The following is a 20353-nucleotide window of genomic DNA, read 5'->3' on the forward strand; positions in this document are numbered from 1 at the left end:
AAGTTTTAGCAGTCTTGTATACGCGTGAGCTAGCCCACTCGCATTTTGTATGTATTTCCCAGAAGTCCGCGTTAAGACGTTTGGTTTACCTAATTGCTATTTTAAAATGAAAACAGCAGGTAGCTAAAAAATTACCCGCAGAGCCCTTTATTACAAGGAGGAGGGGTGCGGACATTCCCAGCAGCAAACCCGGAACTCGAGGGAAAGGCAATGTGTGTAGAAGGAAAGCAGCTTCTGTGTAATGAGACAGGAGAATGTCAGCAGCAGGGTGCAGCGAGCTTGGAAGCAGGACAGGACAGCTTGTGGTCCTTTCTGTCCTTTTACGCAGAGGATTGAGCAACAGTTTTCTCCTTTCTAATATGACCCGCCTCCTGAGGGTGGAGGCAGAGGGGCAAAAGTAGAACCAAACAAGCCACAGTGGCATCAGGTTTTAAATTTCAGCCACTTCCTAGCAGTGCTGGAGTCAGACCCTATGCGCCTCTACTGAAAGTGGGACACCCCATTCTCCCTCCAGAATCAGTATTTTAATAATGCTCCCATTCAGCTGGGATGTAGTTTCTTGATGCTCTGTACTTCCAGTACATGACCAGTGAGGACAATAGGTCGTTTGGTAACCATCAACCTTATTTCTGATGTCCAAAGGCCTGCCACACAGGTACCCTGCTCAGTGTGCCCTATCTTCCAGGCAGGCTCTGCACTGTGAGCTGGCACAGTGGACAGTGCACATGGCTCCTGCCTGCTTCTCTCTGTGGTCATGTGGCTGGAGCAAAACCCGAGGTGGCTGGCTAACTGAGCCAGGCAGACTGCCTCCTACACAATGAGCAACATAGGTAGAATGAGTCCAGTGACTTACTTTTCATAGTCTCTTCACTTTGTGACTTGTCTCATTTTTGATATGCTTTGTTGGTAATCGCTTTTCACTGGGCTGCAGCATCCATACCAGTGCTTCTTAAAATGTGGGAAAGCTTTTCCCTAACACACCTGCCAGGGCCTACACCAGGAAATTCAGATTTGGTAGGCCTTCTGTGAGGCTGAGGCTTGTCCATTCGAAAATGCTTTTCCTGGTGACTCGAATAGGTTACTTTTAGATTTATATCTAATGAGACAACTGAATACATTTGAGCCACTGGGGATTTTTTTAAATAGAGTTAGAAAATGACATAGAAACCTTGAAATTTGCCCATCTGATGCTTGCTTGTTGTAACCCTGTGTTTCCTATTAAGCCACGTATTGTGGTACCTGTGCTAGAACTCTGATAGGTTGCCTGCATTGGTGAATGTAAATGCCACTAATTAATTTTTTAAGAAGTTGGCGCTGTGACAGAATTATCAGGGATGCTGAGTAGCTGGTACCAGATGTTTCTTTTGTTAAGGCCCTGGAGAAGTGATGTCACAGGTAATAAGGCTACTGGCATTTAATCCCTTGGTCTGAGGCTGTGGATTTTGGGATGCTGAATATTTTCTTTAAAATGGGTAGGGGAAGATGTACTCTCTGGTTTCTACTTGGCCTTTTCCCCTTGCAAAGTTCTTGCAGTATTATCTTATGTACAGGTGTTTACTCAATTATCATTAGGCCCAGCCTTCTTGTTAGAAGAGGGTATATGGTACTGGGGCTTCTTTATCTAGATCCTCTTGCTCACCATTTTGCCACAGTTGAAAGGACAGCCTGTGCCTCTAACTGAATTCAGTCCTTTTTTTCTCTCCTTTACTGTGGAAGAACAGCAAAGTCGGCTGCTCATCATTTCGTGTACAGACTTTACAGCCTCTAACAGTCCTGGCTTTTGCAGTTTATGAATGCACCATTTGTTGTTTCAAGCACAACTGTTGCATACAACTGGCCTTGCAGCCCACTCTGCCTGCAACCAGAGTGCATCACTCACTGCCTTCACTGCTGCCTCCCTCCTTTTCTCTCTCTCTCTTTTCCTTTCTCTCTCTTTCATTTCTGTATAGGCCACATTTTTGCTTTAAATACCACCATTTTGTCCACACTACAGTTTCTTTGATATAGCTCACATTTTTGAAATGTAAGTTTCAGAAATAAGGTTTTATTTGCTCAATGTTAGTATAGGAGTTCTGAATGAGTACAGGTCCTTTACTTTATTAAAGGATTAAAGGAGATTATTTTTGTGGCTTGGTTTTGCATACATTTAAAAATAATCTCAAAGAACCATGTGACTTTGGAATTGTGTTTCAAATTTCATTGAAGTTAGGAAGTTTTGTTTTTTCCTGGGTCAATATATTTCCTTCTTTTAAAACTTTACACACAATCGTTTTGTCTTCAGGTATTGTCTCCAGTTTGGAATTTAAGGGAAGCTATCAAAACCAAACTCTTAAAGTGGTGTCTTAGAATATTTGGATATCATCATTACAAAAAATGTGCCATTTTTTGTCCTCTTGAAACAAGGTCCCATCCAAAAAATGACACCATTAATGTTAAAATTTTTGTATTCTAAATTGTATTTTAGTTAAAAGTGTATTAACATGCTTTTCTGCTGTGTTTTACATACTCAACAACTGAGCCAAATTGTTGGTTCTGACTGCTTTTAGGCCTCCTTTCTTCTGGCTAAGGAGACAAATTTCTTTTAAAACAGCAGTAAACATCCTACAGCAACCAATTCTACAATCCTTAGCATCCTGGAGCTTCCAAAAAGGAAACACTCATTTGCTGGAAATGAAGAAGTTTTCTGTAGTTGAATTTTAAAGCAGAAATTTAGGTTTCAAGCAGTATTTGTCTTTCAAAGAGGTTGTGGAGGTCTGGGGTTGCATTTGCATTTTCTAAAAATTGAGATATACATGTTTAAGGAAAAAAGTGTAACATTTTGTGAGATTCATGCTTTCCTTTTCATCTCATTATTTGGGTTGAGGAGAGAGAGGGGTGTAGAATCTGCCCTCTGTATCTGTACCAATTAAGTGTCCTACTGCCTGAAGGGTCCTTAAGGTCCACGTAAAGACTAAGCAGTTACACACAAGCTCAGGGGAAAGTAAGCCGAGGTTTAACTGATTCCAAAAACAGTTTTCTCAACCCTGAGTCTGCTCTTAACTTTTAGAGCATGTTTTCTCTATGCAGTCCTGCATTTTCATGCTTGGTTTGATGTGTACCTTTAAGCTGGGTGAACTCTCATCGGACATTTCTCCCTCGTTGTTTCTTGACTGTTCTTTTCATGTGATTAATATGTGTGTCGCTTAAAATGGCAACTGAAACATCACCAGGTATTTTCACCAGGTAGAAACTGATTTTCCTGTGTCAAAACAACCAGTGTGGCTTAGTTGATGCTGCTGTTGCTAAGCAGGTAGATTTCTGGTCTGCAGGCTGTCTATTAACCCTATAAATGCCTAATGTCAGGCAAAAAAAAAACAAAAAAACAAGAAAAACCATTAACTTTATATACATACTTCCTTCTTACATAGTGCTTTGTTCAAGTACATGAAAAAATGGGCCTAGCTCAGCCTAACTTCAACTTACCTGTTTTGGAGGACATAACCTCACTTTATGTATTTTAAGGGGGGGGGGAGATTTAGAAGATGGAGAGGGTTAGGAAGTTGATATTATCCAGCAAGATGACGGGCTAGGAGCTAGTAGTGACGGCCTCATGCTATATGATAAAGATTATGGTTTTAAGTCTAGTCAGTAATGGGTTTAGTCTTTTTCTTTGGGACCTTTCTCTACAAGTCTGCTTTAAATTGTAGTATGGCTGTGGGAAAAGAAGAGAAAAGAAAGGGATTGCTGTTTGCATGCATTTGCCAGAAAGGAGTTAACAGAACATACCGCAGAACAGGTTGGGCAAGACTGTTAAAGCCAGTGATGAAGTCTGTCTCTCTTTCTCCCCCCCTTCCCCCCCCCCTCGTTCTCTATCTCTCTCTCTCCCTCTCCCTCTGTTTTCCTCTGTCTCCCTCTGTTATTCCTTCCTCCTGTGTTCCCCCTTTCCTCCCCAGAACTTTAAAACATCTTCAGATTATCCCTACTTGCACCGCCCGCCCCCCACCCACCCCCACTTTAGTGTCTGGCTTTCCCTCTCCAAAGCAGAACACTTGATGTGATGAAAATACTTTGTGCTGATGAGGAGCCTGTGCGAGGGGCCTCAGCATTGCCAGCTGTTTCTCGAGAATTCGATGGTGTGCTTGTCCTTTCCCTTCATCATGTAACATAGACCCCATTCAGTAGACATTCTTCAGTGTGCAGTTATGCTTTTGTGGGACTGTGGGGTGGGTGCTCTATGAGGAGGCAGTGGGTGGTAGGGAGGGCAGGAGGCAAGGTCGGGATGGAGAGTAGAGGGCAGTGAGGGGGAGTCCCTACAACCGAGCTCCAGGAAATCATGAGACATTGCTTCTTGAAGCATCTGAAGTTAGCTTAGACTTGGGGGATATCTTGTGGCCATAAATACGGACAACTGAGCTCTTTAAAAGCCAGTTCTGGTCTGATATAAGTTCTTTGTGGTGTTTGTATCTCACCCCTCAGTAAACAGACCATATATAGGCATGCTTCAGCTCACTATAACACACATCACAGGGAAATCTTTCCTAATACACAGATCCTCCTGTACTTAGGACCAGGACCAGGCCATTTCTGGTGTGGTTTCCTTTTCTTTTTTGGAGGGAGGGGGAAGGGGGCTTTTTCCCTTGCCATTTTTACACTGTTCAAAACATGTTTCTGATCCCATTGTGTCTGGCACTCTGAAAACTAAAGAAACTACATCGTCATGTGAAGAGAAACTGAATTCTTGTTGTACATCTGTTTTAGAATAAAAATCTTGGTTATTTTAGTATCTTTAACACCGCACACATTTTGTGTTTTATGGTCCCTGGTCTTCAACTGTTTTGTTTTTGGAGCATCTTTTAACACTGTGAGGGTGATCTCCCCTGTAACATGAATTATTGGCACCAGGGGAGAAAAGTTGCTTTAATTTCGCGCCCCCCCCCCCCCCCCACCAGCACCCCTGCTTCCTCCCAGAGCTGAGCTGTCCTCCTGTGTTTACTGAGTTTATGACACTTCACCCTGGGATCACCAGGGCAGCTCTCCGCAGGACTGACGGCAGCCGTTTCCACTTCGCAAGGCTGGTCTTGTGGAGCAGAGCACGTAGTAATAAGAAAGAAATGCAGTTGTTTTTTTCCTTGGAATACCTAAGGATGGGCACTTCAGCTTGTTGGAATGAGCCTTGTGGTTCAGATAAGAGGCTTCTTCCTCTTCCTTTTTTCTTTTCCTTCCTTCCTCGCTCCCTCCAAAGACTATTGCTTTTCTTCTCAGGTCACATGTATATTTTTATAATCTTTGTTGAAAAGGTGGTCTGCAGTACTAGTATATCTGGGTATTATGTAAAGGGACAAGATGGACACTTGCCTTGTTTTCTTTCTTTGGCCTCATCAGAGTGAATTATATCTGACTGTGTGACAGTTAATTGTACCATCCTTCCCATTTCCTAAGCTGTTAAGCTCCTTCTGTCTCCCTCCATCAGGCCTCTTTGTTTGAGAAGTTCCTAATGCAGTAGAAGAATGAAGTGGCAGTTTTCTTACTTACTGAAGTCTCTAAAGCACATTTATTATGTTCTTTATCGTCTTCTTTTTAGAACTTCATTCCTTCAACTTATCTAATTGAATTGTTCCAAGTAGTACAATTGACTGATGAGTTAAAACTTCCTCAAAAACACCAGTGAGTCCAGAAGAAAAAATTGTAATTTTTTAAGACTACGTGGATTCATTTCAAAGTCTTAACAGGGCTTAGTGGAAAATGTTAGAGTGCACCACTGGGCACTGCCAGAGTACCAATTATGAGTATGGAAACAGCAACTAATTAGCTAGTATTGATGAACTCAGAAGTAATATATCACCTATATGGAGATCACTTACTTGGCATTCTTAGATCCCGAATATTCAGCATGTAAGTGAGGGAGAACTAGCAGGAGGTGTGGGGGTTATTCAGAATAAAACTTTCAAAAGCCATGCAGGGTAGGAAGTCCTGGTACCAATCTGCCCCCCGCCCTGCCCTCTTGATTTATGATCCTTTAGGCCCACACTTGAGCATTATGTGGTTACTTTAGATATGGCCATGGCCGGGACCACCTTGTTTCTCCCATTGCTAAAGTTGGTGGTTGGAGGTGGAGAAAGGATGTCAGGGGTTGAGACAGAAGAATGCAGACAGTATATAGCTGGTTACCACTGGGGTAAACTGGGCCAAGTAAACAGAGGAGCTCCCTCTGTTATTTCTTACAACTGCATGTGTATCCACATGTTCTCAACAAAAATTTCAGTTTAAAAAAAAAGCATGGCCAACTGAGGCCTATGATATAGGGGCAGAGCTGAAGCAGGAGGGATATTACGCTAGTTTCTGAAGGTGCCTTGTGTAATTCTCGTTCATTGCAATGATCCTGAGTCACTCACTGCCCCAAAAAGTTTGATTAATCACACATTGATTCACCATGCTCTGCTTAAGGACAGGGGGAAGTTTGAAGGTGCTTTAGAATGATTTACACCCATGAGTTTTATATGGAAAATTAACTTCTAAATACTTCCCCCGACAACACCCCTCAGTGATGGATGTGCAACTGCTTTATGGGTTGACATGAAGGGTTAGCATGAACCTTCCTGTGTACTCAGACTCTAAAATATAATTTCTGTTGCCCAGATTTGTAGAAAAAAAGTGATTTAACAGATTCAAATGATGTCCCAGTTATTAGGTTCTTTATCTGTATTCCTGATGTGAATTTTTTCATATTTTTGACTAAAATACATAGAATATCATGAGTTTTAAAACGCAGGTGATAGAGAAGACCCTCTATCTGTCGGATACTAGAGAAGTCATGGATACCCTGGGAGACACTGTCTCTGTGGCAAAGGAGTTCCAGTCTTAAAGGAAGCCTTGGAAAACTTAAATATCTAAACAAGTTAAATTTAAGCCATCAAATGACAAATAGAAGGAAGGAATAGTATTTTTTTTTCTTCATCCCAACTACAGGCTTATTCTAAGAATCATAGAATTTAGAGCTGGAAGGGACTTCAGCAGTCACTTGATCTGTTTTTATGAGTTTGCCTTCATTTTACTCAATATTTTTCCATAATTCGTACCTGTGCCCACAATTGAACATGTCACCTGGAATAGCGTCTGCGTGGTGTTTTTTGGCCAAGAAGAATAATCCTAACTTGAAATATTAACTATGTTCACTTGACAGAGTTTATATTTTTGGGTTTTTTTGGTTAATTTATTCTCAGTAGCTCCACTTCAGAAATGAAGCTGACTGCAGCACTTCATGGTGGGACACCACAGTTTTTCCCGCCATTATTATTTACAGACATTTTCATGGAAATCTCAGGGCTGAAAACTCCCCAGGGTAACTAATACTTACTAATGGTTTTCAAGCATTTTTATTTCATCTGCAGTATGGAACACTGCTGGGCCTAAGTTTTAATAATCATACTTATAGATGCATTTTAATTACTCACATATTAGCTTCTGATAGTATTAAATTTAAGTCTTTTGTGCCCATAGATTCATAGTTAACTTACAGATAAGGTTGGCGTAAAAATTTCTACTCCTGAATCAGATACTTTTTTTTTAACTCAGAGGAATTGTTCCCATTGAAAATGTAATTAGTTTTGAAATTTGGTCTCCTGAGTGTCCATGGAAATTGTACTTCCTGATTGCCATGCGGAAGGGGGAAAGTATTCTCCTATGGTTAGACATTTGTGCCTCTTTCAAGGAAGAGAAATGTATGTGAATTGCATTTAAAAATAGAAATTAGTAATCTGGGTGTTAGATGCTCACAGCAGATAGAAAAGTAATAAAAACCTTAAGTCATAAGAAGCGAGGAGCAGGTAGGTCTTGACTGTAACTCTTTGGGTGGGGACAAAGCAAAGAGGGCTTACAGGAGGAATGAGGAAGAGGGTGAGGAAGAGGGTGAAAGAGCTTGTGGCTCTTTCTGTGTGTAACCTGTGATGCGACCTGCAGCTCCTTGCACTGGCTGAGTTTGAGATGACGTGCTTGCAGCACCCGCTGGGGAGGCGGGTCACAAGGACAACTGTGGAGCTGGAGCTGGAAGTGCAGGGTAGGAGGACATCCAGGCAAGGATATGAACAGCTGCTGGCTGCCTGAATATCAGCCTCCTTGAGTCACAGGCACAGAGAACTCATCTGTGCAGCTGGAGGCGGAACATGAAGAAGGAAGAGACCGCGTTGTCAGACAATACTCTGATGCCCCCAGAGCTCTTTAAAGGCATGGCAGAAATTTGTTGGGTAGTTATTAGAGTCTCAGTCCATAATGTTCATTGTTCATTTAAAAGCTTTCCCTTTGCTTTTATTTAAAGCAAATGCTGTTAGTCTGCTTTAAAAGCTGACTAAAATGGCTTTTACTGGACTTGGTATTATTTATTGGTGGGGGTGGTGTTGAGAGCCAAAGAGAAGAACTTGATCGATTAATTTAAGGCTTTTGGAGGATTGAATTGTTACTTGCTGATCTTATCCAGGATTTTGAGATTTTTAAGGAAAAGTGGACAGTGCTTGCTTTTATCCAAGGGATTTTAGTTGTCATACAGTCTGCACAGCAGCCCCTGGAGCAGTCTCTGTGCTGAGGCTGTGGAGAGGGGGAACTTCAGAGTGTGTGGCATGGGCTGATTTGGGAGTCATTTAGTCAAGGCTTGGTCTTCCTCATGGCCCTAGGTCTGCTTGAAAGTTGCACATCATGGGGACATGATTTTTGTATGGCCTGAGATCTGTTTGGGTGCTAGTTGGGAGGAGGCAGCAATAGTGAGAGCAGTAGGAGCAGCTCTGCTGAGACATGTGCTGCAGTTCCCTGAGCCGCCTGGGAGAGGGTGGCCGGCCATGCTGGGCTGTGGCTGTGGGGAGAGAGAGAACCATCTTGTTCAGCTCCCAGAGTAATTCCCAACATGTGGACAATGTATAGAAGTCTGCAACCACAAACCTCTTGGGGCATAAGTAAATGAAAAGGGGCTTTTGGCTATATGAAGCATAATGTTTATAAACTCCCAGAAATTTACTTATAGCTTGATTCATTATGAAAATGACTCTGGAAGTATTAAACTAGACAAATTAGACTCCAAATATCACACGAGAGTACTTTTATATGGCTTTCATTTTCTAAATGTGGATGTTCCCATTATGTTTCTTGCAGATGCACACAGTGACTGATTTGAGGATACATTATGAGCATTGGAAAATGAACTTGTTAAGTAATAGAGAGTTTTCAGGGGGCTTTACAGGAGAATACTAGCAAGATGTGCTGCTGAATTTTTTTAGTTCCGTGATTATTAGTACATCCACCTATTACCGAATTGCACATTATTCCCATTATTTTTGGTATTCCAAGGGACTGTCCCCCAGTGTTAGCTCCTTAATGAAAAGTAAAGAAGTAACCTTGTTTTCAGGTATGCATGGAGATTGTTGGTCTCCTTAGTGTCCTAAAGGTAGTGTGTCATATGATTTTTTTTAAATGTTTAAATTTTCAGGTTTTCATTTTTTTAAATGACTTTTAAGTGTCCTGAAAGAAATGGGAAAAAAAAGAAAAAATTTCACTCACCAAAAAACTCCAATAGTTGCTGAATAATTAGAGAAATTCTGCTTTTAGTGTTTGGGCCTTTTTATTATTTTCAACTCTGATTTTACAGCTGAGTTGTAATATGTGACCAAATGCATTACGTGAGTATTTGCTTTTTTTTTTCTTTTTGGCCACATGGAAGTACCTAAAGAGATGGAATGTGACACACCTAGAGAATGAGGCACTCAAGGGACCTAAGAACTTGAGAAGGCCAGAAGCAGCAGGATCCCTCCTCTCTACGCCAGGCTTTGCCAGTGCTAATTGGGGAGCAGAAAGCCACTGAGCTCCAGGGAGGATGAGTTGAAAGTGTGTGTGCATTCTGTCACACAAAGGCATGTTCTGCTGATCTTTGTAGAAAGAGTTAGGGAGAATTTCCTTACCTGTGAGATTAGTTGTAGATTCCTCTCAATTAAAGTCTTCCTCAAAGAGCCCTGCAAGAAAGTGCTCTTTTGCTCTATAGACCAGGAAGGACCCATGTGATTCCAGCACATATTTTTTTAATTCTCTCTCCTCAGTTCTTGAATTTTGTATTTCATAAATTTTCTAGTTTAAGTTGTTGTTTTAAATTGTACCTTGCTTTGGCTCAGTGTGTGTGTATGTTGGTAATTTTTGTGAGAGGAAAGCTTTTAGGTTTAATTACACGTGGCATAGAAGGTAAATTGCAGAGTTTTTCTAGGTTGACTAGAAATTATTACTGGTTTTTTTTTAAAGAACAATTTTGTGGTTAAAAGGTGATGTTTTGACTTTAAAGAGACCACTTTCTCCCATTTGGGCAAAATTTATTATCAGTTTGCATATGCTTTAATGAATAAAATTGAAACCCTTTCTTCTGGCCACCACTAGAGTCAGGGATTCCAACAGTGCATGTGCTTTGTTCCACGGGCTTCTGGTCTGAATCCTTCTGTCTATTTACTTTTCACATTTTCAACACCGCTTAGCACATTCAGCCTTCGAAACCATTGGTGGCAACCGTTACGTAATCATGTTGCAGTGAAGAATTTTTACATTTGGTTAGAAACAGACTCCAAGTAGGAGATTAAAAAAAAACAACTTGTGAAAGTGGATGTGAGAGTAGGGTAGAAATCCTAGCTAACTGATTTTAACCTACATGTATGTTCGATAGGTGGCACCTAATAAGGCTAACGTGGAGGTCCCTTTTCTAGTGAAGATAGGAATTGTTTTAGTTCGGTTAAGCTAAGCTATGCTGAGTATCAAACAAACTTTGAGATCTCAGTAGCTCAGACCCTCAACATGCCATTGCTTCTCCACGTGAGATTTACTACAGGGTTAGTAGCTCTCTAGTGTAGCTCCCTTCCAGGCCGTGGCCCAGGGATCCAGCCTGCTGTCATCTGTACTTCCAGGTTACCACTGTAAGGAAGGTGGGTCACATCAGCTTTTAAAAGCTTCAGACTCAGGAGTGAGTGCACATTCAGGAGTGATGCACATCTTTGCTTATGGCCGGCTGGTCAGAACTTCTCGTGTGGCCTGCCATGTGCAGAGGTGTAGGGGTGCTCGACAATGTGGAGGAATACATGGATATTCTCTGAGCAGTTAACCTCTTTGCCACAGGCATATTTAGCACTCTCCTTTCTTATTTTACCTCCTTAATGCTCACTTTGCACATAAATAAACTAGGTAAGGCTTAGGCCTGAAGCATAGAACATAAGGAGTTAATTATTCTGTAGACCAACGGTCCTCAAAGTTTGTTCTCCAGATGAGTGCATCAGCATCACCTGGGAACTTGTGAGAAACAGAGATTCTTAAGCCCCACCCCCTAGGCCTTCTGAAGCAGAAACTCTATAGAGCGGGACTCAGAAATTGTTACAGAATGCTCTCTCGGTGCATGCTCAGGGTGGAGAACCATTACCCTAGATTAGTGATTTTCAATCTTTTTCATCTCATGGCAACACATAAACTAATTACTAAAATTCTTGGGCACACCAAAAATATATATTTTGGTGATATAAAAAATAAGTATAATTTTGATTCATTGATACTGGACCGCTATTGCTGTGTTGTTGGCTGTTGTCACTTTTTTATTTGACAGTCTAAGGGTAAAGAGGTCAGTGCCTCTGACTAAATAGTCAGGTATTGCATGTTTCAAAAATTCTTGTGGCACACGGGTCAAAAATCATTCCCCTAGATGAATGGACTGTCTTTCCCACCTGTTGAACTGGTAGTTAGTGAATCAACCCTGCAGTGCTGGTATGCACTTTCTAATGTATTTGTGTAGTAAACATATGCTCCGCTCTGAGCACATACAAGTTAATAGGAAGCACTTTAAGAGTTTGTACTGTACTTAAGCATTTTGCAGATTTAACTCATCTGTTTGTCACAGGCATATGTTAAAGGTATTATCATTGTCCCCATCTTATACATGAGGAAACTGAGGCACAAAGTGGTTCCATAACTGTCTAAGGGTGGTGCCCACAAGGTCAAACCACTTACCATAGCTGGCAAGTGGGAGAGACAGGATTTGAACCTGGACAGCTGGCTCACAAATCCACTTAACTGCTGTGCGAATCTGCTTGCTGAGGCTAGGGTGGAAATCCATTATGCCCTGCAGTACTTCTTCACTTTTTCTTGAATGGAGACAGCATCAGAATTAACAGGAAGTGTGGTGTGTCAGTGGCAGTTCACATTGCAAGTTCAGCCCCCTCACCACCAGCTTCATTCGTTAGTGGTTGACTTGTGTGGCGGTAGTATGAGGGAAGGCGGTGACAGTGTTGGCCAATCTGAAAATGCACGATTAGGCAGTAGTGGCTATCATTTAAAACCGAACAATAAATAGAATGGGGTTGTTAGGAGTAGAACAGAGTGGCTAAATGGGAAGTGTTTTCTCAGAGTGAAGTTGTTCAGTCACACCAGAAAAACATTTTCTTCAGTTAAACTGTGTGTGAGTTTCAGGCTTATGAGAGAAACCTGTTCTCATAAGCTTCTCTTTTGATTCTTCTCAGGTCTTTCATTTTGCATCATCATCTGCCCTCTCTGAGATGCTCATCAGAGGCCTGATTCCATGAGGCAGTCTCAACAAGGTTTTGGTTAAGTTTATATGAGCAGGACTTGAGTTTTAATAGAGAAAATGTGTTTTTACTTCCAAGAAAATTGATAAAAGGTTATTTCTCTTCCACTTGGGAAATTCAGGTAGAGTGAGACAGATGTGATATATAAGCTTTTGAATTTTGAACTGATTTGGTTGAAAAGGATTTTTCAAATGACATTGAGAACTACTTTTCAAGCAAGTTGTTTTTCCTTGCATCTTTTAAAGTTTTTAAATTATTAACTGCATTTTTTTTTCTGACAGGTGGGTCTATTATTTGTTGTTGCTTAGGTGTACTTTGCTGGCCCATGCATTCCCTTGCCTTCTTTGTCTCTTGTGCTTAGCAGAGTAGAACTGAGACAGCTTCTTGGCAACTCTGCCCAGCATGGTACCAGCTTTGACTCTAGGTAAAGGATAAAGATAGAATCGACCCTTTCGGTTTTCATGTTGGCTGGGAACAGCTGCTATGCTTTGTATAGCTCTGAACATAACATTTCATTCCACAATTGCCGAAATTTTCAGTTTTCTGCAAGCCAGGGCTTAACCACGGGGTTTTCACATTCAGACTTAGAGCCTAGAATTTCCCTTTGAGAAACAGTTGCTTGTCTAGGAGTTTAGTAATTTACAAGAGCAGAAATGGTAGAAGGGAGAAGGTGATTTGCCTAAGCTGTTTTAAAGATCCAATTTCTTCTTTTCCTTTCCCTTCACCACTTCCTTTTCCATCCTCTCTCAAAATGTTTTAATTTGTTTAGGTACTTTAACAGAGATATAGATAATTGAAGTAAATCTTGAGTCAGATCTAAACTAAAGAAGAAAGAACTAACCTGAAAAAGAGCAACTGAACTCACACTAATTGAATCGCCGAGCCCTGAGCACAGGGTTGCCAGACCAGCTCGCCTGGGAGAAAGACGTGGGAACCCTGTGCCTGTGGAGGGCTGTGCGCTCTTTAAGAACCAACTCCTGTGAGTCCTGTGCGGTGTCCTAGTGGCATTCTGCACTGAGGTATATCTGGTTTAGATTGCAAAATTCAGCCTAAAAAAAAAGTGAAAGCCATTTTGGGTTGGGTGTTTGGAAAACATTTTCTCCCTTCTCCAAGACCTAGTGCTCTTGGTATTTGTAGAGAGAATCCACTTGTTTTTTCCCTGTCCTTGCTGTTTAGGAGAGCAGCTACATATGCAAATTGAGTATCTGTTGGAAGAAATATAACAGGGTTGCCTCAAAAAGCAGGAATAAAAGATACAACCATTAGAAAGAACACAGTTTTCCTCCCTTCTCCTTAGCCAGCCTGAGTAGGAAACAGGATGCCAGACTCACCCTGAGTAGGAGAGGTTTCCAAAGGGCCGCTTTGCTTCCCCTGAGCTCAGTTTTATTCCAGAGCACCTCAAGGCCATGTGGTTGTAATACCTAGGCTGAGAGTCCTCCTCTGTTTAGCTTCCTCATGTCTGCCACAGGGAGGCCTTATTTATCACTAGTTGCCACTGTCCTGCTTCCCGGGCTCCTATGTTGCATACACCATCAGTTCCCCTTTTCTCTTCCTCCCGCTCACAGCATATGACCCACTGCTTATTTTCTTGAGATTACTAAAATAATTTGAGTGCCTGCTGTGTGCTCATTTATCTTTCCAGACTCCAAAGTGTTAAACCCCTTCATTGCTAATACTTTCACATTTGTTTGGACACCACACACACTCTTCTTCCTGGGGACTTCATCCCTGCTAGCCCTCATCGCCATCTCAGTGGCTTAAAATGGATGTTCCTCATTTCCCATCCTGGACCCTCTTATCTTTGAATGTCAGCTCACCTAGCTCAGACCCCGCCTCTCTGTGGATGGGTCAACCCCACAAGCACTCATTATCCCTGATTTCTCACCAATATACTAATCCCATAGTACCAAGACCTCCCCTTCTGATTCCTTTCCTTGCCTTCACTTTCCAAGTGTCTAAAAGTGAGTTTCTCCCAACCCGCTTAACAATCACCTTTCTGATGCCTCAGGAAATTTAGCCTCTGGCAAGAGCAATTTACTCTTAGCTCCCCCTGCTTTTTCAGGTCCCTGCAGGTCTTTGAAAGGTATTCAGGCTTACCTTTCCCTATCTGTTCCCTTTGTAGCTAGGTCTCATTCCCCAAGTATCCCATACCACCTTCAAACAGGTTTTCTTAAAACTCTTGAGGGTATTTCCCCCTACTACTGCAACTTCCCCCACCCCTGACACACACCCTCTGTAATCAGCTCCTTGCACCCTCTCTTCCAATTTTAATCTGAGTTTAAAATCAGTATTGTTTTGACAACACTTAGTTCTCTTACTTTCTAGTGTTTTCTTTATCGTCCCTCAGCTAGGTGGGGAGGTCCTGGAATCTCCTTCCTCCTAATCTAGTTAGTAGATCAATAATTACTAATTGAGGTAACTGACAGATGCATTTTAATATCAGGAAATATTTGAGAGCCTTAAGTAAATATTCCCCTCCCCCCAAATCATTTGAAGGGATATTTCAGGGTTCATTTGTTTATTTTTCAGAAAGGATTTTTCGTTCTCACCTTCAAAGGACACGTGAGAAAACAAGGACAGAGCCACCCCCCCAACACCTTTTAATCAATTACTTTTCCCACTCCTCTGTGACTCCTGAGTCCTACAGTTAACATAATCCCTTTTATAACCAATTTATTTTATTTATGTATTGCAATTTAAGTAAGACCTGTTTGTGCATAGAAGACTCAGTTTTAATTCTTGGCTTCTTTAAAAGGCTCAGTACCTTGCGGGTTACTTTTTGTTAATTGCAAAGCAAACATCCTCCACAAGACCACACACTATTCTGGGACCCCTTTGAGATTCTTAGGAATTGCTAGTGCTTGGGCCACATTTACACCTATATGTGGATTTACAGAAAACCTCCTCTGTACCTCTGTGGCCTAGAAGCTGTGATAATATCTATGTTCAGAAAGTTTTAACCTAAGAGTCAGCATCCAGAAGCTAACTTTTGTTAACACGTCTTCTAATAGTTAATTATTCCTGGAATAACTGGAAGGATAGAACAAAACCACGGAAACCAAATGACATGGATGGGGCTCATAAGGATCTCTGCCCCCTTCCTTTCTTTAGGATGAGTTCTGCTCTAAAATTACAGCTGTTTATAGCAGACATTGGGAGATTGTTTAGGGGATTGATTTCACTAACTTTTATTGAGTTACTGCCATGTATGTGTCAGATGCCATTTAAGGTGAATTACATGGTTGGTCTTATCTTCACAAGACAAAGGAGGGTTCTTTTTTTTTTTTAGAGAGAGAAAGGAAGGTTTGAAAGTCTGATCAAATTTATGGAATCTTCTCCCCCCACAAATGAATACCACATAAATTTTACATAGTTTCAAGGGCATGCATCTTATCTGTAGAAATCTAGCCTATCAGCCCTAATAGGTGGCCCACAGTAGGCTCATATTTACAGAATGAATTAAGGAGAAGCCTACTATGTGCCGGGCAATGGGCCGCACTAGATTAAATTGGGGAAGCGAGGGAGGTGAACAGTTTCATATCATAAGACGTGCAGTTTATTTTCCCTCTTGTATATATTTTTAAATAATTTTAAATTACAAAAAATCAAGTGTATAGTGACATTAAATTATGCTTTCATTTTTTGAAAATCACCATATTCTAGTGGCATTTCAGGTTGCATTTAAAAAACAAAACCTGCTTTGTAAGCTTGATCTTACTTCAAAAATATTTTCTCACCTTTTTACACAATGACCTTCATGTCTGAGGTAGGACCAGGGCTGAGCAGGTCTTGGGGAGATGGGGCAGGGTGGCGATGACTCACCTGGGGGGAAGTCTAGTTTAGCAGAAGTCCCTCTATTGTTGGTTTCAAGGGTTATTTCCCTTTTTACACTGACTCTGATAAACACTTGGAAGAATCGTAGCTAAGTAAGTTACTTTTGGGATCGGCTTATCCCCTCCCCTGCCTGCAGGTAAAACCATGCAAGGTCATCTTTATTTTTGCCTTAGGGCTTAAAAGCTCCAGGGAGCAAACAAAATAAGACTACAGTCTGGTACCCAGTATTACTGGAGAAAGAAAAAATACAATAGACCTGTGCTGTACAGTGCAGCAGTCAGACAGCTGCTGGCCATGTGTAGCTATTTGAATTTAAATGAAACTTCAATAAAAATTTAAAATTTAGTTCCTTAGTCACATTAGCCACATTTCAATTGCTGACTGGTCATTGTGTGGCCAGCAGTTACCATATTGGACAGTACCTATAGAGAATGTTTTCATCCTTACAGAACTTTCAGCTGCACAGCTTTGCCGCAGATCACATCAATTCAGCCAAATGCTTTCACTCAGCATCTACCATGTTAGTTTTACATGATAGGCTCTTTGACAGTGAGAGAAGGATGGGTTTTGTTCTTGTTCTATATTTGAAGTTTTATGTAGATTTGTAACCTTAAGTTTAGGTTTTTTAAGCACTGTCCCCCACATTGGCTGCTTTATGATTACCCATTTCCATTAGCAATTTTCATGGTTTGACACTGATATTGTACATATATTTTAGGGCTGCATGTGTTAGGTATTCCGTAATCACAAGCATTTCATTTTCCAATGCCTGGGAGCCCCTGGCCCTCCTTTCCCACCTCCTCCAGGACCTTATTTCCCAACTGCTTCTTTCTCTCTCTGGACATTATTAGGTTTTCTTTTCAACAGAACTGGCTTAGTCCTGCTGTCCACAACCAGTCTCTTCCTGCTGTATTCTCTTTATTCTCTCCCGGATGGGGGATTTTTTTCTATATCTCAGTTAACTGCTTTGCCTCATTCTGTTGCCAATGCAGGAAGCCCAGCGTCTCTGGCCCTCATTCCTCACAGCCAAGGTTGGCTTCTTGTACTCGTCATGTCTGTCCCTGAGATGGTATTGCAGTAGCCGCCTAGCAGGGCCATGTGCCTCTAATTGCTCATATTTTAAGCTGCTGCCCAGGGCTTTTAAAAATATGATTAATTTCACTATGGGGTTGAAAAAAAAAGGAAGACCCTTCAGTGGGTTTCTACAGCCGTAGGATATTAAAGTCCATCCCTGTTAGATGGAATCTTGACCTCTTCATAACTTTGCCAGCCCCATCTTTGCCATTTCCCCCAGTCCACTCTCCCTCCATTCATACAATGACTGGTATACTCAGGTCTCTGAGGGCTTTGCTTTAATGGGCCAGAAACTTCTGCAGTTAGACATGGGATTGTTGCCTATTTGTGTGTGTGCCAAATAAGGGCATTAAAAAAGTTTCTGTTATCTACTGTCTTTGTCATCTTATTTTGAAAGAGTATATAAACCTTAGAAAAATGGAATTAGCATCGTGAAAATCTCAGTAAATTTTTTTGTTGCACCTGAGAAGGGTAAAAACTTAGGCAGTTAGGAGCTAATGCTTTTGTGATGCTATGCTCCATTGAGATGTACTTCTTGAGTCTCTGTGCTTTTTCTGCATACATTTCCTTCTAACTGGAGGAAATGACTTCTGAAAGTGGAGTCTTTCCTTCAAGCTCAGGTTTGCTTCTGCTCTACTGCAGTGATTTTTCAAACAGTGTACCACGGGAATTTTTAAAGCAGACAATACCTGAGTTTAGTCAGGGGTACTGACCGCCTTTCCCTTATATTGTCAGATAAAAAAATAATAATAGTCAACACAACAATACCCATCTAGTGTGAACAAATCAGAATGATACCTATTTTTTTGGTCAGATCAGCAAAAAATATATTTTTTGATTGTGCCTCAGAGTTTTAGTAGTTAGCTGTGAGATAAAAAAGCTGAAAATCGCACCCTCGCATTTGCCCCATAACCCCTTTTCCCCTGGACTGGAGTCCATTTTTTTGTGTCACGTCTCCTCTGTCTCCCAGCCCAAGTACCAGCCTTCATGGCCAGGGGCTCTGTCATTCGGCTCTTGGTGGTTTTAACATCTGAAAAAATAGACTAATGTCTGAGAAAGATTGTCATCCTATTTCAGGTCTTCACATTGATACCACATCTTGTCTGTCCTATATCTAGGGTACAGAAATAGTATAGAGCATCCTAAGTAACTAATCTTAACCCTTGCAGAGAATGCACATTGTTCTGCACACTCTGCTAGACTTTGCTTCAAGCACACTGAAAGCAGCAGGGATGACCCTGGACCTGAAACTGCGGGAAACTAAAGAGACCTGTTTTTGAAATGAAACTTGTTTGGTGGCTGAAGCCATAGAAATGATAAGTATGAAGAAGCTGTGAAAGCTTTAAGGCCTGGCAACTTCAATGGATTAATGTGTCCCTTTGTTTTCTCTTTCTACAAACTTAAATAAATAAATAAATAAGCAAGCAAGCACTTGCCTAATGCCGTGAATGAGAATAATAATATTTGACTATAAATTTGGGTTGAACGGAATATATAAGTAGTATGATTCTTTAGAAATCTTTATATAAGATAGGTAGAACCAGAATTACTTTCCATATCTACCTTCCAGACTCTCATCCCATTAAATGAATCTTGGCTAGTAGCATACAAAAAAAGTCATCACCACAATTAGTGGTTGCTTATGTGTAAAGCTTTGAAACGGTTCTTGTCTTGGCCAGAGCACAGCGTTAGGGGTTAGCTACAAGAAATAAAGAGAAACTAAGTTTTTTTTCCCTTATATCCTGCAAATAGCATTTTCACCGTGGCCAGGTAGCAAATGGTTGTATAATCTGTTAGACCTTTTTCTACCTCCTAAAAAAAATTCTGTTTCCAGATTGGGAACATTCCAGGATGTCACTGTCCTTTAGTAGAGTTACAGAAAAGTGTCCGTTCCAATTCCAAATCTGTTAAGTAACCAAGGCCACACTCTTGAGGTGTATTTTGAATTCTGCGTTTTGCTTGTGGGGCCGGCAGAGCATGAGGTTGGGTCTGTGTGAACATGTATGTGCCTGGGTGTAGTGGACTGCTTTTTCTTTTCAGAGTTGTAATGAAGCATCTTAAAGGGCTTTGAAAAAGTTTCCTCAGGCATATTTAGTGAGCACGGTAGATGCCGTTGTTTCGAAAGTTTTCTACTTTCTTTGTCTGTACAGGTTGTTCCTGACTTCATGGCTGGGAGGAAATTGAGGATGTTGAAGAGTGCTTGCCGTTCGGCTGGTGGGGCCAAACCGGTTAGCTGGCTCCTGTTCTCAGATGACCCAATGCCAGGGCCAAGTCCTGTGCCTGTAGGAGAGGGGCCACTGCTCTGGTCTCTAAACACCCTTTGTTGCCCCATTATTTAGCCTCATAAAAAAAAGATCCTAAAAATACTGGCTTCATTTTGAAGTGTTGGCACAGAGGTTGATGATGTGGATTTAATCTGTAACCTGGCTCCTGTCGCTTATTTGCCACGGTTTTCTCCATGGCCTTGCCTCTGCTGTCATACCACTCCACCGCTTCTCTCCTGCCCAGCCCTCTGTCCTCTGAGACTGTGCAGGGGTGATGCGGTAGTTAGGCAATGATGCTTTTCTTCAACTGACTTTGGAAAGATTCCGTGTAGTCCAGAAACAGAAACACTGGGGGACTATTTTAAACATCAGATCTTATCATCTTGTGAACCTGTTAACCTCACAGATGTTGGTGTGATGCCAAGAAAGTGGAACTCCTGGTCTCGAATGGCGGGGAGTCAGGGTCCTCTGCTCTGATGCGTGAACTCTGGCTGGTTGGCCCACCCCGTAAGTGGCGCACAGCCCCCCAACTGCCTTGAATAAGGAGTGGAGTTTGCTGCCATTTCCCATCCTGGATATTCACAGGAATGCTCATGTTAGGCAGGTGGAAGGGCTTTTGAC

The 20353-nt window shown here is 41.5% G+C and overlaps 1 protein-coding gene across 6 annotated transcripts in view; it reads left to right on the top strand.

Moving 5' to 3' along the window:
- Positions 1 to 20353, top strand: part of RREB1 (ras responsive element binding protein 1) — a 174130-nt gene that overhangs the window by 70793 nt on the left and 82984 nt on the right. The gene's annotated exons all lie outside the window — the stretch shown is intronic.

The sequence above is a fragment of the Phyllostomus hastatus genome, unplaced genomic scaffold (genome assembly GCF_019186645.2).
Source record: "Phyllostomus hastatus isolate PE091 unplaced genomic scaffold, TTU_PhHast_1.1 phas_contig_37, whole genome shotgun sequence".
Lineage (NCBI taxonomy): Eukaryota > Metazoa > Chordata > Mammalia > Chiroptera > Phyllostomidae > Phyllostomus > Phyllostomus hastatus.